At 43.1% G+C, this 17886-nt stretch overlaps 1 protein-coding gene across 8 annotated transcripts in view; it reads left to right on the top strand.

Annotated features, from left to right (window-relative positions):
- The window catches only part of HLCS (holocarboxylase synthetase), a 245862-nt gene that overhangs the window by 183037 nt on the left and 44939 nt on the right, over nucleotides 1–17886 (top strand). The window lies entirely within an intron of this gene.

Here is a 17886-nt window from a genome sequence, read left to right as displayed (position 1 = left end):
CACTGTATCAAGCCGAAGCTTGTTTTCTAACACTGCAGATGGGACATGTGTTAGAACAGCAGCAGGGAGGGCATTCGGGCTCTGTGCAAGCAGTGGTCGAACTCTCCTCCTTCTTTAGTTCTGGAGGCACAGAGTGTCCGCCTCCCTGGCCTCACCTGTCCTGCAGTGGGTTATAGTTTTCGAAGATCAGTTTCTAGAAATGAAGTGATATACATTGTTCATGATCCTAAAAGATAAATAGGTCACTGCTAGCTTGAACTGTAATAGTCTAGAATAACATTGTAAAGAGCATGGCAGCTGTACCATTAAAGGGTGAAAGTGTGCTGTTTCCGGGTAGAATCCAATGAATGAGGGATAGATAGGTTATCAGTCTGATAAATGAGAGATAAGTTATCAGTTAAAAATGTAACACATGGTAACAGTGTGAGGTAATGCCTATGTTAATTAGCTAGATTTAGTAATTTCGTAATGTGTTAGGTACTTCAAAACATTGTGTTGTACATGATACATTCTGTTTTATCTGCCAGTTAAATGAGTAATATGCTTCTCTTCCTTTTCCTCTCAATCAGCGCTGTGGACTACTAAGTCTTTCTTTTCTTCGGAATTTTATTATTAATTATGATCCTTATTCTCTTTGCTCAAATTATCCCAGATTTGGTTTGAAAAGTAGGCTCCCGTCTCCTTTTGACAGGGCCTCATGGATCTTTGATCACCTCCTCACTCTCTGGCATAAGAAGACATTCCAGGCGTAACCTTGTACCCAACTCTGGAATGAGCTCTTTTTATGTTTTACTTTCTACATTTTTAGAAGGAACTCTGGTTCCTTTTAGTGGGGAATGGTATTTAGATACAAAGGTCTGGGAACTTGTGCTTCTGAGAATGGCAGACCAAGATCTTACCAGACAGCTCCTCCTACCTCCATGCCTCCCACCTGCCACACACAGAAAATAAGTATGAAAACTCGGCATAATTCAGAAAGCAGCTGCCTGAAGCCATTGAGAGTAAGCAGAAGCAGGCCAGCTATGATGGGAGAACCTCATTGGGACAGGGTAGGTCTTGAGCTGCACCAGGTAAGCTCAGGGCCAAGGGCAGGTGGTGCAGTGATGGGGAATCCTAGAAGAAAGGGGCTGGAGAGGGGACCCCCAAATTCTGTGTATACACCTCTTCGATCACTGAACCGTACGTGCATAGAATAGACTCAGATCACAATGAAGAATCTGTGCTTGCTGCTGAAAGGGTCAGAGTTTGCAGTTCAGGTTCAGGTAATTGCCAACCAAAAGAAGTAACACTCATCCAAGAAAAATTGCAAAATTCCAAACCTCTACAATTTAACCTTCCTCGTGTCTGGGATACAAAGCTAAAATAATCAATATTTGAAGAACCAAGGAAATAGAATACTGTCTCAAGAAAAAGAGAAATCAAATGAAGTCCAACCCCAAGGGGAAGCAGATAAGGAGAGTCACACAAGGTTTTATAACTATACTAAATGGCTGGGCGCCATGGCTTACGCCTGTAATCCCAATGCTTTGGGAAGCTGGGGTGGGCGTATTGCTTGAGCCCACCTGAGAGTCTGAGACCAGCCTGGGCAACACGGGGAAACCCCATGTCTACAAAAAATACAAAAATTAGCTGGGCATGGTAGTGTGCCCTTGTAGTCCCAGCTACTGGGGAGGCTCAAGTGGGAGGACTGCTTGGGCCCTGGAGGTTGAGGCTGCAGTGAGCCGTGATCACACCACTGCACTCCAGCCTGGGTGACGGAGTAAGACCTTGTCTCAAAGCAAAGCAAAACAAAACTATCCTAAATGAAATGAGATAATATATGCTTGCTATGAATGAAAAGATAAGATAGCTCAGCAGAGAAATAGAATGATAAAAAGAAGAACCAAATGGAAATTCTAGAACTGAAAATACAGTTATCTCGAATAAAAATTTACTAAATGGACTTAACAGCTGAAGACACAGGGAAAATGACCGAGGAAAAAGAGAAAATGGGGTAGAAAAAATAGTAGAAGAAATGACAGCTAAAAAATTTCAGAATTCAGTGACAAGTAGATATTTAGATATAAGATCATATGCTCAGGAAACACCAAAAAGAATAAATATTTTTAAATCCCATGCTGATTCTTGCAAACTTTTGAAAACCAAAGATGAAGAGCAAATCTTGAAAGCAACAAGAGAAAATCCATACATTAATAATTCAATTAATGGCTGACTTCTCACTGGAAACCTTGCAGACCAGAACGGCATGAAATAACATCTTCAGGGTACTGAAAGAGAATCAGAAAATTCTAACCCAGAATTTTTTTTTTTTTTTTTTTTAAGATGAGGTCTCGCTCTGTTGCACAGGCTGGAGCGCAGTGGCATAATGTCGGCTCACTGCAACCTCTGCCGTCTGGGTTTGATCAGTTCTCCTGCCTCAGCCTCCCGAGTAGCTGGGACTACAGGTGCGGACCATCACGCCCAGCTATTTTTTGTAGTTTTAGTAGAGACAGGGTCTCACCATGTGGCCCAAGCTAGTCTTGAATTCCTGGCCTCAAGTGATCTGCCTGCCTCAGCCTCCCAAAGTGCTGGGATTACAGGTGTGAGCCACTGCGCCTGCCCTAACCCAGAATTTTATATCTTGTAGAAATAGCCTTCTAAGATTGAAGGGGAAATAAAGTCATTTTTTGATAAAAGAAAATTAAGAGAATTTATCACCAGCAGACCTGCACTGTAAGAAATGCTGCCGGAACTTCTTTCAGTTGAAGGGAAATAATACCAATTGGGAACTCAGGTTCTTGGAAAAGAATAAAGACTACTGGACTGGTAAATATTTGGATCAATATGAAATACTAGTTTTCTTCTTTCTGCTTTTTTTCTTCTTAATTTCATTGTTAATCATATAAGAATTTTAAGCAAAAATTATAACACTGTCTTGCGAGGCTTATAACATCTATAAATGAGATACATGTAACAGCTGTAAGGTGTAAAGACCAGGGGTAGATACAGACCTCGACGGTGAGAAGAGTTCTTTATTATAGAGGCCATACAGTATTGAGTGTAGGCAGACTGTGAAAACTTATAACGTATTTCTAACTTGCAGCCAACTTAAAAATGTAAAGAAATACGTGTTAAGTCGATAGAAGAATTGAAATGGATATTCAAATAATTTTTTAAAGACAGGAAATGGGGAACAGAGGAAAAAATTTTGATTTTTTTTTTGGCTAATTAAATGAGTGAAAGGAAATAGTGTTTTCAATGAGGTTTTAATAATATGATGAGCTATTCAGTAACCATTTAACCTTGGGTTTTTGAAGAACACGAGCATGGGAAAATGCTCCCCATTTAATGTTACATTAAGTGAAAAAAGCAAGATGCTCAGCTAGTGTAGTATGACAACAATTTTTAAAAATACAATGATACAGTCACCCATGTGACATAGAAAAATGCATCAAAGAAAATATACCAAAATGTCTTTTGGTAGAGTCATGAGTGACTTAATGCCTTAGTGTTACTTTTTTTTTTATTATTTTCTAGATTTTCTACAATGAACATGAGTTATCACAAAACTTACTTTTTAAGGTATTGCCAGAGTCCTAAAGTAACATGGTAGTGTTTCTGTAGTCTCCTTTTTATATACGTCACTAAGTTTTTCTAATAGTTTTTAGCTGATTCTTTTAGATTTTCTAAGTGAACGGTTGTGCAGTGTGCCCATAATATAATGATTCAGTTATATATTGAGTCATGAGAGCTGTTAATGTCTAACTGTCGGCTTTAATGCAGGGGAGTGTCCCTGAGAACATTCAGGCACTGATCAGTGCCCAAACGACAGGGTCTCCCACCTCCTGACGCGCCCATCCCGATCCACAGAACAGGGTCGTTGTGAGGACAAAATGCGGTGGTGAATATAAAGTGCCAGACTCTATACTTGACCATCATGTGCTCTCACTCAGCGTTAGCGGTTATTATTGTGAGGACGAACCTCTGGAAGCACACGTTTCTCAGGGCAGGGGACAGAGCTGAGCAGTGGCAGCAGCCACACCAGGCAGTGGGCGGATCATCAGAAAGGATGGTTATTAACAGTGGGCCCCTTAGGGTGGTCAGTTCTGAGCAACTGTGCCTAAGCAACGAATTCAGTCTGGCCTGCTTTCCTGATTTTAAAATCCACACCCATATGGACATGCTCTCACTTTTGTGGGCCCTGAATGAATGATGAACAATAATAATGCTAGCATGTGGCCTCCCTCCACAGCTTCTATCATTTTAGGAGGCTCACCGTGGGAGAATCAGGCTCCAGGTTTATCCTGTGAATGAAGAGTCTCTCTGTGGTCCACAGCCTTTGTTGGTCCTGGTGGTCTCTGTCCTCGGGTTTTCATGCTCTTGCATAAGCCCCTCCCCTTGCAGGTGGGTCGGACCTACTGGATCACTTCTAACAAATCAAATATGGCAAAAGTAATGGGATGGCTCTCCTTTTTTGCACTTCTGGGTGACTTCTGTCTTGCTTGCTTTTCCTCTTTCCCCACTTCCCCTTACCCCCAGCTCTGAGGGAAGCAAGTTGACGTGCTATGAGTAGTCCCATGGCAAATGATTAGCAGCTATGGGGGCACCGAGGCTTGCAGCAGCCTACAGATGAGTTTGGGAGGGGACAAAGTAGAGGCAGAGCCACCCCCCAGGCAAGCCTTGAGATGACTGCAGTCTCCGCTGACACCTTGAGTGCAGCCTTGTGAGAGACCCTGAGCTAAAGGCATCCTGCTAAGCCAACCCAGACTCCAGGCGCACGGAAACCATGGGTTTCTTAAGTTGTCTTAGGCCGCTTAGTTTTGCATTCGTTACACAGCAGTAGATAACTAATACGCTCTCTTAAACCACTTAGAGTCTCTACTGACTTCCCGTACCTCGGCCCATTCCTCCCACATTTAGTCTTCTGGGAATTGTTCTAGTTTCACCTTGGTACCCTTTTATTTTTGAAATTTTCCATCAAGGCACCAAATGCCTTTTCTGCCCATTTCTTCATCTTTCCATCTTGCTTCTAGCCCGGCAACCACTTGTTTGCTGTGCGGTCAAAAGATAGCACACTGACCGTTACCTTTCATTTCACCTGTTTTTTTTTGGAAACCTCACTTGCTTCTTTCAAAAGTTGTAGAAAGATGAGACTTCATCACGATCTGGAGTCCAGAGCAGGGGCTCGCAGCCTGCTTTTTGTCTCTGTCGTATCTCAAAGACGATGTCACACAGGGAGCCATACTGTGGCCAGGGCAGTGAGGTGGCTTCTGACCACGCACAGTTCCCAGTCTCCTAGCTCCAAGCCCTCCCCGTTACCAGTTGTGTGTGTTGGCTTCCTGAGATGAATGGTGGAAAAGGCTCTGGTCCTGACTACGCCGAACTCAGTGGCGATACCTCTGGACTCGAGTGGCATGTCAGTACAGCTTAGCTGTGTGACCCAGAACATGTCTGCCTACCAAGTTTCTATATCTGGGAGGCCTGGACAATGATGGCCGCAATTTTCCTCTCCTTACATAGAGCTTCAGGGAAAGAATCCCTCTGTAAGTGATAGAAGCTGAGCATTTAGTATTTTAAACCTGAGTGGAATGATTGTACCATTTGCAAACTGTAATAGGAGCCACCGTTGTTCCTGGGCCCATGAAGAGTTACGAAGAAAAGTAGGTCATCACCCCTCCCGAAAATATTTGCCAATTGAAAATTAGTTTCTCATAAATCGCCTCTTTATTCTTTTAACTCTTACTTCATGAAGTGGACGTCTGGTGATGGACGCCTCTATGCTGTCCCTGTGGCTAGTGGTCTGTTCACACCATTCCTGGCTACATTAGGTGTCCCCAGTGCAGAGAATTAAGTCACGGTAAAAGTATACTCTGGATTTTACCAAGAGGTCACGGAGAGCCCCTCTTCCCTTGGCAGTCAGCGGCGTTCTTATTACACTTCATTTATCTACTTGGGAGGACTCGGGAGGACCAGCTGGGCCCCTGTCTGCACTCATCAAGAGTTAATTTCTGAGCGAGGTGCTGTGGTCATGAACAAGTGCAGAAGGTACCCCGGTGGCCCTGCCAGATGAGAGGGGCCCTTAATTAGCAGCCACGTTCAATCAGGCTGCTTAACCTGCCGCAAAGCCGGGGAGGTCATGTCCTTCCTGCCGCCCTGCCTGTAAACACAGCGCCCAGAGCCGGGCCCGGACTCCTTGCGGCCTGGGACGAGGAAGGTACCTGGAAGCAAGAAGACGGTGCAGACCCGAACCTGACCCACTTCCAGGGGATACCTTGACTCTGCTGTTATTCTTGATGGAGTAATGAGGTTAACTGAGAGAGAGATTTTGTTTTTTCCTTTAAAATGTGGAGGCATCTTTTGTCCTTGCCAACTTCATATTTCCCAAACTGGACATCTTACTGGCTTGCTTGCTTTACTGTTAAAAAAAATCTTACTTATGTTGTCATGTTTCTGGCATCACCTAGGGCTAGCCATGCACTGAGACCTCTTGCTGTAGTGGAAAGTCGGAATCCTTCACCAATTTTGTGGCCTTGCTTAATCTCTCCGCAATGTCCTTTGCTCAGATACAAAACAAGGATGATCGTACTGGCCCTGCCACCTCATGGAGCTGTTAAGAGGTTGGAACCATGGAGAGACAGTTTGTCAACTGTCAAACCTGTGTCAAATATCAGCTGATAGAATTGGATGCCAGGACTGGGGTGCTTTTACTTGGCTCATTCATTATAGGTAGCCAAGGTCCAGTTTTATTTTAACAGTCACATAGAGAATACCAAAAACCTGGTGGTGTTGGTAGATGTTTTATCCTGTGTTAGAAATGCCATCTACTGTGGCAGCAGTTAGTAAATAGCAAATAAATACAAGCACTTGCCCACATTCTGGCCAGGAGACCTGAATCTCGAATGCCCTTTGAGGACCACAGAGGGTCAGAGAGATGGGGATGGCAGGAGGAAGAAGGGATAGGAGGGTTATTTTTAGCTCCATAGGACATCTTGCTTAGTCATGAGACACTCCAGGTGTTTGCCTGGGGAAACTTCAGGTGGGCTGTGGCATTTAGTCAGCTACCTAGGTCATGGTGGGTAATTTTGGGACAACCTGCTGTAGGGTTCTTGAGCAGACCTCTGGACAAGCTCAGCTTCTGATGGTATATGGAGGAACCCAGCGGCTTCCGGGATCCCATTCTGTGAGTAACTTGATTTACTTAGCACAGTGGCTCGAAATTCCTTCTGGTGATCAAAGAACCCACAAAACAGAATAGGAGGCAGTGCCGCATGCCCTTGTCAGTGAGGCGGAGTGTAACTTGGGAGTTTCAGATGAGCGGCAGTTACCGTGCCTGCTAGGAGCATTGCATTGAACCCAGGGACCAGCCAAGAGGAACTAATGGACCCCGTGGAAGATCATTTGAGCCTGAGCCACAGGAAGAGCTGGCCCCAGGCTGGGGAAGCGGATTGGTGGACCGCACATTCATTTAAGGTTGAAATGCTTAGCTTTGTAAAGGTGACTGTAAATTTTAAGCTTCATTCTTTATTGACCTGGCAGATCGGAGAGTGCTGTGTCTTGGTGTAATGAAGCATTATGTTAGTACAGTGAAAAGGAAACTGCCTTCCTGGCTGGAATGTGGTCTCCCTAAAAGCTCATGGTCTGGTGAGGTATATGACTTGGGAGTGAATGTGTGTATGTATGTGTGCACAGACGTTGTTCCTGATGGGGAAATTGAGACCCAATTGCCCATCAAATTGCCCGATTCTATCTGATGGTTTCCTGAAATGGATGTTTGATAGCAAATCCATTCCCGTATTACAGGCTTTAAAAAAAAAAAAAAAAAAAAAAAAAAAAAAAACTTTGGAAATTTTTTTCACCTTATGAGTTTTTTTTTTTCTTTCTACTTCTGCTTTGGAAACATGGAAATGATTCATGTAGAGAAAAAAATAACTGCAATTGAGGAATAAATCAGTCGCGGGATACTCCTTCCAGCCAAAACCTGTCGGGGCTCTGAGCTCTGTAAGGAACGCCAAAAGCTAGCTGCTTCCTCCAGGAGCCTCACTGTGTGCCTCGTGGGCATAAACTGGAACCTTGGCAATAAACTTCTGCACACAAGGTCGCCCTGTGCAAGTGTTTCTGGAATCCAGATTTAATACTGCACACGACACCTTGTTTTGAAAAGAGAAAATCACTGCTTTCAGTGTTACGGAAGTCTATTCCATCCTGAACATCGAAATACTGATGCTCTGTAGGCAGAGACCATGGAGAAGGAAGCTGGGGACGTTTTGTCCGCCCTGCTCCCTGCCTACAGGAGTGGACTCAGCTACTAAGACCGTGCCATGAGCCTCCTTCCCATCACGAAGGCCGGCTTGTCGATGGAAGAAGATGTGCCGAACAGCCACTTCACACCCAGCTCAGTGACGCCTTGGGCTTTGTCGACCTAGTAGTGTGTTCTGACCTGTCTTCAAACTCCATCCACCCAGTTGTCACCATGACAATGAGTATTCCACATGGGTTTCATGTCTAGTTAAGGGGACAGGGTTAGGAACTGGACTCTGATCGCCCAGAGTTTTTCTTCACATCCGTTAATTTTGATTTAATCATGTTCACCCATATCTGCACCTCTCTCTTTGACCTCTAAAATAAGAATTAGAGGTCTTATTTTGAGGTTATCAGGATATTAACTTCTATTTCAGTTTTGAAACACTCCCTGTACTGGCTAATATATGACTATGGACTGGCGAAAGCCTGCCCTCAGGCTGTTCTGTTGATTCCACCCCATGAATTGTGCGGGGATAGTGCCTTTTTTCATGGAATTACACGACACTGAATCCCATTGGGAGTGAAAAGGTAACCCTACTTCTGTCATAAATCTGTTTTATCACAGGAACTCTGTTCTTCTTGAAGTTTAATACGATGCAAAGAAAAGTGGAAATGGCTTGAGATTTGGATGCAGAGGTCAGGGAATGAAGTCTTGGCTGTGCCACTCATCTGCTTGGATGCTACATGACTCCTCCAAGCTGCAGTTTCTTCACCTGGAAAATGACAATAACAATAGCAGCTTTTCAACTTTTTTAAATTGACTAAATTTTCTGAATGAATAAATAAGACATAGTGAAAAGTGCCGTGTAAACATGTGTAAAATAAAAGGCAGATGTTAATTGTCCATGGAGAAAATGTTTATCGCAGAGAAAATAGTACGTGATTCCCAAACCTATTTCATTTTTCTCCTGGGTACATAGTCCCCTTTCAGTTGGGCTGACGTTGCCTAGACAACCAACAGACAGACGGACATGAAGTACACTTCTTCCAGGCCTGGCCCATGAGATTCTCTCACTGTCCCTTTCCCCTTCTGCTGCGATCTTGGAGGTCTTGTGGGAAAATGGCGGCATCCCAAGTTGGAAGAGGCCTGTGGCCCTGAGTCACTGCTTGGAGGAGAGCTGCCTGACTAGCCCTGGACTTGGGCCTCTGCAGTTGGACTTGTTTCAGCTAATGTTAGTCTACCTTGATGAATCACAATTTTGAAAGAGAATATTATTTGCTACTGTTAGCATATAAAATAGTTGTATTGTTATATACCTTACATCATATACGTTATGAATATTGTTATTAAAGAATATTATATATATCATATTGCTGCTAAAAGTGCAAATGAAAAGGAGATCAATGCTGAATGCAGTGGCTCACACCTGTAGTCCCAGTACTTTGGGAGGCTAAGGCATGAAGATTGCTTGAGACCAGGAGTTTGAGACCAGCTTAGGCAACACAGTTAGATACTGTCTCTATAAAAAAAATCTAAAAATTTTTAAAAAAACAAAGGAAGGAAATCAATCTGTTTGCAATTTTCATAAATAGAACATAACTACTCACAGTGAAGCAAATTAATATCTGAGCACTTACTGTGAACCAGACATGCTATACCAAAAGCTTTGCAGACAGGACGGGCATGTGTCTTGCAATGAGATGGCAGATGTGGCCCTGATCTACGTGTTTGTTCTTTCTTTCAAATTATTTTTATTCCTGTTAAAATTGAACTATGAGACAGACGCCTGTGTTTTTTTCCTTTTCTTGATTGTCATACCCTCTCCCATTGTTATAATAGAATGTGGCACAGATGAGTTGGGCTGGAGAGCTAATTATGCATGATAACCTGACTTGTAAAATATCATAGGATAGAGGCAACTACTAAAATAAATTTCTAGTGGACAGTTGCAGGTTGAAAAGTTGCTTGCGTCTCTGTTGTGAACTGGGTGTGTTTTGGCTGGCACGAATAACAGTAGTAATCATTGAGGGGGCATTCACGGCTTACCAATGATTGACCAGTCCGTTCTTTAATTTTCCTACAGAAATATGTCCAGCCACATATTTATGTAGGAAATACATAAATTTCCTGCATGTCCCATGCCGTCAGCATCAGGCATCCCAGAACCATATCCATAATAGAATCTCCATTCAGGCGAATGTCACCACGGATGACACAGCTACATAACACAGCCATAGATGCTTTGTGATGAAGCCACTTCAGGCTTGTCATCTCGTCTCTTTCCTTCAACACCACTCTCCACCCCTAAACTCAGCGGAGGGAATTAACACTGTCCATGTAGAAATGGCAGCCAACACTGAACTCACTATTCTTGGTGGGTTCCATAATACCTGGGCTTGCATTCTGAAGTTTTGTTGAGTGAGGTGGTTTTAAGGCAACAGATGATGGAAAGAGAATTTTCAGTTACTGTCTTTTACTTGAAGTGAAGCAAACATTCTGAAGATGGGAGAGAATATCGCATAGTATCATAGCTGAGCCGTAGTCTGTGGAACCCCATAGCCTGATGACCTAGGTTCAAGTCCCAGCCCTGCCACTTCGGTAGGTTTTAGTTTCCTTAACCTATGAAATGGGAGTAATTCTAGTACCTTCCTGCCTCTGTTTCCTCACTGGTACTCCAGGGTTAATAATAGTGCTGCTCCACAGGATGAATAATTTCCTGTAAACTGCTAAGAGCGGTACCGGCAGGGAGCCACCCTCAGCTCTCCTTGTGACTATTATTATTCCTGCAACTGCCTCTGTTCCGTACCTGATGGAGAGCTTGGTCACAGAGTCTCTGTTTTTCTCAGCTGATGGTTCAAATGACTGCTGTTTCTTTGTGTCTGTTTGTTCACCAAGTACTTACGGAGTACCCACTGTGTGCCAGGAGTGCATTCTAGGTGTGCCCACATCTGTGTCTTCTGTTTTCAGCATGAAAACATCTGTTTCTGCTGATCCCTGCCAGCATCAACAAGTAGTGCCTCATCCCTCAGGCTCTCACCATGGTCCTCTTTGATGATGGAGTGGTGGGGTCGAGCTGGCCGCGGAGTCTGCGGGGTCATTTGAGCTCACGGTGACTTGTCCAGATGCTCTTTTCCTGTGTTTTCGGTGGCTAATGTTGATCACGGTTCATAAATGTGGGAATGGATCATAGGAAACTCACACCACCCTGATTAGAAAGAGGGACGGCTGGATTTTCCTCACGGGGCTTGCGTGTTTAAATGTTTATGTTTTATTCTTATTAGTTGTCCACAAACAACCCTATGATTTTGGCTAGTTACTGAGTTTCTATTTTTCCAACTTTTTGAGAACTGAGGCTTAGAAAACTGGAGCAACTTTCTGAGCCTCTGGGCTGAATTCGGGACTCTGATTTGTAGGGTCAAGTTTTCTACTCCTTGGAAATCTGGCAGATCCAAATTGGATGGAACTGTATTGGACGTTGTGGGCACTGCCTACAGATGAGAGAGGCTGGGGAGACCCAGCACTACATTAACACAGGCCGACGAAAGTACGTGAGTGGGCATGCAGGTGGGGCGTTCAGGCCGCAGCCCCTTCCCTTCTCTATCCATGTCCTATAGAGTGTCCCTTAGTCCCCTGCCTTAACAGTCATCTCTAAATTGATGGTTTCCAAGTTGACATCTCTGATCTCTTCCCTCACCTCCAGATTCTCACATTTATTTGCTGTCTGGATATATAAATAAACAGTAGTTTAACTCGGATATCTAATCTTTACATATCCAGGAGACATCTTAAAATTAACTTGCCCCATTATTCAAGACCATGCGTGTTGGTGTAAGGATAGAGATACACAGATGAATGGAATGGGATAAGTGTCCAGAAGTAGACTCACCTGTATGTGGCCAGTTGATGTTTGATAAAAGTGCCAAGGTCATTCAGTGGAGAAAAGATAGCCATTTCAATAAATGGTACTTGAACCACTGAACATCTCTGCCTGCATAGGAAAAAAATCTCAACTGTTACATGACACCATATGGAAAAATTAAGTCAAAACGGATCATAGACCCAAATTTAGTTGCAAAAACTATTAAGCTTCTTGGAGAATATATTTGTGACATTGGAGTAGGGAAAGATTTCTTAAACGAGACACAAAAAGCATGAACTATAAAAGAAAAATGATTAAAATGGACTTTGATCTAAAAGAAACTTCTTTTCTTTATAAAACACATTTTAAAAATGAAAAAGGTAAGCCACAGACTGGGAGAAAATGTTTGCAAGACATATATCTGACAAAGGGCCTATATCCAGAATATATAAAGAACCTTACGACTCAATATTAAGACAACTCAATTTTTTTAAAAGGCAAAAATTTGAAAAGACACTTCAGCAAAGAAAATATATAAATTCCTAAAGGCACATGAGAAAATGCTCAATGTCACCAGTCTTCAGAGAAGTGCAAATTAACACTATGATAAGATACCACTTCACATGCATTAATAGGGCTGAACTTAAAAAAGACTGACAGTACCAAATGTTGGCAAGAGTGTGGAGAAACTGGAACTCTCATGTGTTACTGGTGGGAAAGCAGAATGATAACAGCCACTTTTGAAAACAGTCTGGAATTTATCTCGGGTAAATCCCTAGGAGTGGCATTACTGAATGATATATAGTGAACAGATCAGTCAGTCAGTCAATCAATTGATAGATAGATGGCTTTCAAGCTAAATGAAAACACTTGTCCATACAAAGACTTGTATGTAGATATTCATAGCAGCTTTATTTAACCCCAAACTGGAAACAACCTAAATAGTCATCATTTGGTGAATGGATAAACAAATTACTAGAATACAACTAAGAATCCAAGCAATATAAAGGAACAAAATATTAATTTGTATGACAGCATGGGTGAATCTTAAAAATATTACGCTAAGTGAAAATTCATAGTCCTCATCTCCCTGGAAGCCCTGTGTGATTGCCTCCCTTCTTCCCCCAAATACCTGCACACACACATACACACACATACCTGTACACACATACACACACGTGTGCACACACTTCATCCGGTGGCCTGGGCCTCCTTGTTGGGCCTCAGGTCAAGCACACACTACTACCTCCATCCTTTGTGTTTAGTCTTCCCCCTGCCCAGATCGTTCCTCCCCAAGGTAGCTTGCCGATTCTCTCACTTCCTTCAAGTCTCTGCTCACATGTTAGCTTATCAGAGAGGCCTTCCCCCCACTATCCTTAGCTCCCACTACTTTTTCTCTAACCCCACAACCCAATATATATGTATTTGCATATTTGTTGAGTATCTGACTCCTCCTGCCAAAATGTAAGCCTACTTGATTTACTGCTGTATTTCTCGGTCCCTAGAACAGCATTATATAGTAAATGCTCAATAAACCATTGTTGAGTCAACATGTGAATGCACAGAATTAGGAATGCAGGCATCAGGGCAGGGTGAGCCTTCAGACCATGTGTGCCCACCAAGTTGCACACCATTGCATCCTATGCTAACGGCTCTCTCCATTAACCTTCTCATTTTTTCTTGTGCTGAGCAGGCTCTGGCTCAGTTCAGCTTTGAGAAACAGATGAAGTCCACACACCAAGAATAAGTGCAGATGCATTTAATTCCTCATTAATCTCATATGTTTAAATGGATTATCGGGAAATTCTTCATAATGTTTTTGCAAAGATGTTAACTTAGAGCTTTTTACACAGGGAACTTGTCGAGTGATGCACAGCTCATTGATTAATCGTTAGTTCTCCCCTCTGCCTTTTATGAAAACACAAACATAAGCAAAGCTAGGAGAAAAAGAATATCTTTATTATATTTTAATGTTAAATAATAAGAAAAATAAATAGAATTATTTCTAATAATATTTACAAAATGTTGGTCTTAAATGCTATTTAAACAACTGTGGATATGGGAGCCAATACTCTTTTCTGACATTACCACTCTATTATGTTGCTGAATATTTGTTTTAAGGCCAGATTGGAAGATTTTCAGAGATAGCACAAAATAATGTCTTTGGATGGTATAGCCGTAAGTTATGTCAGGGCAGTGTTAAGAGAGATCGTGGTAGGCTGGGAGCCATGGCTCATGCCTGTAATCCCAGCACTTTGAGAGGCCAAGGCCAGTGGATCACCTGAGGTCAGGAGTTTGAGATCAGCCTGGCCAACATGGTGAAACCCCGTCTCTACTAAAAATACAAAAATTAGATGGGCGTGGTTGTGTGTACCTGTAGTCCCAGCTACTTGGGAGGCTGAGGCTGGAGAATTGCTTGAACCTGGGAGGTGGAGGTTGCAGTGAGCCCAGATCACCCCACTGTACTCTAACCTGGGCAACAGAGTGAGATTCCATTGCAGGGGAAAAAAAGATCATGATAAAAATCACTTTAATAAACTTGTGGATTTAGGTCTGATTATTTTTGTTTCTGTAGGTGCTGCGTTGCTTGTCTCTCTTGAATTTTTGTTTCTGGAAGTTAGTATTCATTAACACGGGTCCCCCACATATCCCTCAGTGGAAGAGTCAAAGGGAGAGCTAAGATTGAAATTTTCTTCCTTCTTTGTTAGTGGCCCTGATAACGTTTGGTAGATTCTATGGGAAGACTGGAAGGCTTGAATGGTGCATGGGATCATTTGCCGGTTTGGGGGAGTCTCCCAACGCCCTGGATTATCCGAGTCCTGGTCCCTCACAGCTCTCCTGGGCCCTGCCGATACATCTAAGACAGATTGCTGTAAAATGTTTAAATAGTAAAAAGAAACATCCTTTTGAGAATTAGAGAATCTAGTAAAATCATTAAATGACTAGACTAATAGATCATTTGGACTGGCCTAGGGCTACTGAAATTACCAAATGTCTGTTCTGCATCTATTCAGAAAATCATGTGATTTTCCTCATTTTGCCCACCCATACGTTATGTATTATGTTGATACATTTTTCTGATGTTAAACCATCCTTGCATTTCTAGGATAAACAATATGTGATTATAATACACATAAGATGCAGCATTGAATTCAGTTAACTAGCATTTATTCATGATTTTCACATCTGTGTGTATAAGTGCTTGGGGTTTTTTGTTTTCTTGTTCACTATCTGGTTGAAGAATTGAGATTATACTAGAATCATGAAGTGAGTCAGGCAGTTTCCCTCATTTTCTAATTCATGGGACATAATGGGCTGTTTTCAGAGTTACAGATTGCAACCATTTTGAGTCCCAGGAGTGCTTGGTTTACTTAAGCCACCAAAATATTTTTTAAAACCTTGTCCTTAATTAACCTTTTAAATGAAAAAGATGCTTTTCTAGTTTCACTGTTTTTCTTTTTTCCAGTGAATGACCTAAATTAACTGTTTGGTTAATTTTTAATGAATATTTATTCGTTCATTCATTTGACATTTATTTAGATGTATTGGACATTTGCTGTGCACAGGGCATTATCCCAGGCACTGGGGGAGGAGTTAATGGCAGGATCTCTGCCCTCAATTCCTCCAAAAGGGAAACAGAGCTTGTCCACAGTTAGTAATAAATTACTCCCTAAGGCAGGATGTCCCAGGCTGTGACAGGACAGGGTTGGACTGCTTGGGGCCTTCAGACATTTGTCTCTCAGGGAATACAATTCTGCATATTTCTTGAGCTGTAAAGGAGTCGTGGCTCCAAAATTTCTGGTTTCTGTTAGAAATATTCATAACTATTCATCAGATGTTTATAAAACGCCTACCATATGCTAGGCAGAGTGTGGAGCATAGCAACTATGAAATCTATTTCAGTAGCTTGTGTCCAGAACCCTCAGTATTTGGGAAGATGCATATTGTCATTTACTCCCATTTTGAATATATTAAGAAAGTATGTGAGGGCATGAGCTTCTCAGGAGGGGACCTCAGTGTTTCCGGATCCCTCCTGTCCTCTGTGGGACCTAGATGCTGGCTAGCTGAGCGCCATCAGTGTGTCCTTGTAGAAGACGAAGCACATTTCCTTTCTTCTCTTTTTTGCAGTTCCAGTGTGATGACATGGCTTGGTCACCATGCTTCGTGTTTGCTAAAAAGAAACCAGGGATGTGAGTTTCTGAATTTTTAACCTGGTGCCTTTGCCAGAGAACAAAGTCAGGTTAATCAGATGTCTTCCCCTCTCCAGCCCAACTCATCCCCTATCTGTCCTCTCTTTGTCTCACGGTTCTAAGAACCATCTCCTCGATAATGATTCCCAAATGAATATCTTAGCCCAGACCTCTCCCTCCCACTCCAGACTTCTCCTTGGATTCCGTGGGCTGTCTCATAGACATCTTATGCTTGCCACATCCAAGCCCAGCACCAGATTCCACCCTCCAGCCTGCTCAGCCCTTGCCTCCCACGTTTGGGAAACGGCACACCACTTTTTCCTTGAGTTGTGCATGCCAGAAATCGTGAACTCACCCTTGACTCCATCTTTCTTTCAGGAGCTCAGTTCATCATCAAATCCTGTTGGTTCCACTTTCAAAATGTGCAGAACACATCTGTTCCTCCTGCTGGCATGCATGCCCCAGCCCACCCAGCACCCTCTCCCCTGCAGCAGCGCACAGCCCTCAAGCTGGGGGCCCCTCCACCAGGCTGTTTTCCATGTAGCAGCTGGGTGAATTCCTTTAAAATGCAACTTAGTTATCTCATCCCTCTTAGCTTAGAAAGGCTCCGTGTTGCTTCCTACTCCATTCAATAAAAAATCCAGAGTTCTTACCATGACCTGCACACTTTCAAATCTGCCCCTGCAACCAGCATAACCCTTATTCCTATTTCCCCCAGCTCCATACACAGAGTGTGCTTCAGCCACACTGGTCACCTTTTTGTTCCTCTCCAAACCCACTGAGGGCCTTTGGCCTTGCCGCTGCCTCTGCCTGGAATAGTCCTCTGGCACATGTCTTCGTGGTATGCCCTCACTACTTCTCTCTGGACAAATGCCTTATCGTAGCAGCCTTTGGGGACCATTCGAACACTCCATCCTTTGTCCTTCCTTCTACCCCTTATCTGCTGTATTTTGTTTTCACTGCATTGACATATTATGCATTTACCTGCCTCTCCCCCACCCTCGCACACACGTACTAGAATGCCAGCTCCCTGGGTACAGAGACAGAGTGTTTGTTCACAGAAACAACCCCAGAGCCTGGAGAGGGCCTGGTACAAAGTTACCGAATCATCTGTATCCTCATGGGTTTGCTCCCAGGAGCTCAGAAATCGCCCCTTTGGAAACGTTGCTCCGGGGAGGCCAGAATGAGCCAAGCATAACCCCATCCCGCCCCAGCTCATCCTTAGTACCAGGAGGCACTGCGTGCTAAGAATCTAGGGCAGGTCTGAAAGCACATTCTCAGGGTGGTCTGAGGCTTCTAAACAGCTGTCCACATAGGTACTAACTTGGTAAATCCTCATAACAACCCTATGACTGAAGCAGCGTCTTCATGAGAGATGCTTTCAATGGGAGAGGTTAAATAACTTGTCCAAGGTCTCTTGGCTGTAAAGGGACAATATTACACCAGCAGCCACATGCCTGACCGTTTATGTAACTTCTGACTACCACTAAATTTCTTTAAGGCCTGATTTATCTCTAACATGCTTGTAAATTTTGCATAATTTTTACTGCATAATTCTGGTACGTGTTTGTTTTAATATAAAAATAACAGTTGATCCTACCAGCTTACTCCACTTT

The sequence above is a fragment of the Papio anubis genome, chromosome 4 (assembly GCF_008728515.1).
Source record: "Papio anubis isolate 15944 chromosome 4, Panubis1.0, whole genome shotgun sequence".
Classification (NCBI taxonomy): Eukaryota; Metazoa; Chordata; class Mammalia; order Primates; family Cercopithecidae; genus Papio; species Papio anubis.
Note: the sequence above shows the minus strand (reverse complement) of the source record. Positions and strands in the feature narration are given on the sequence as shown.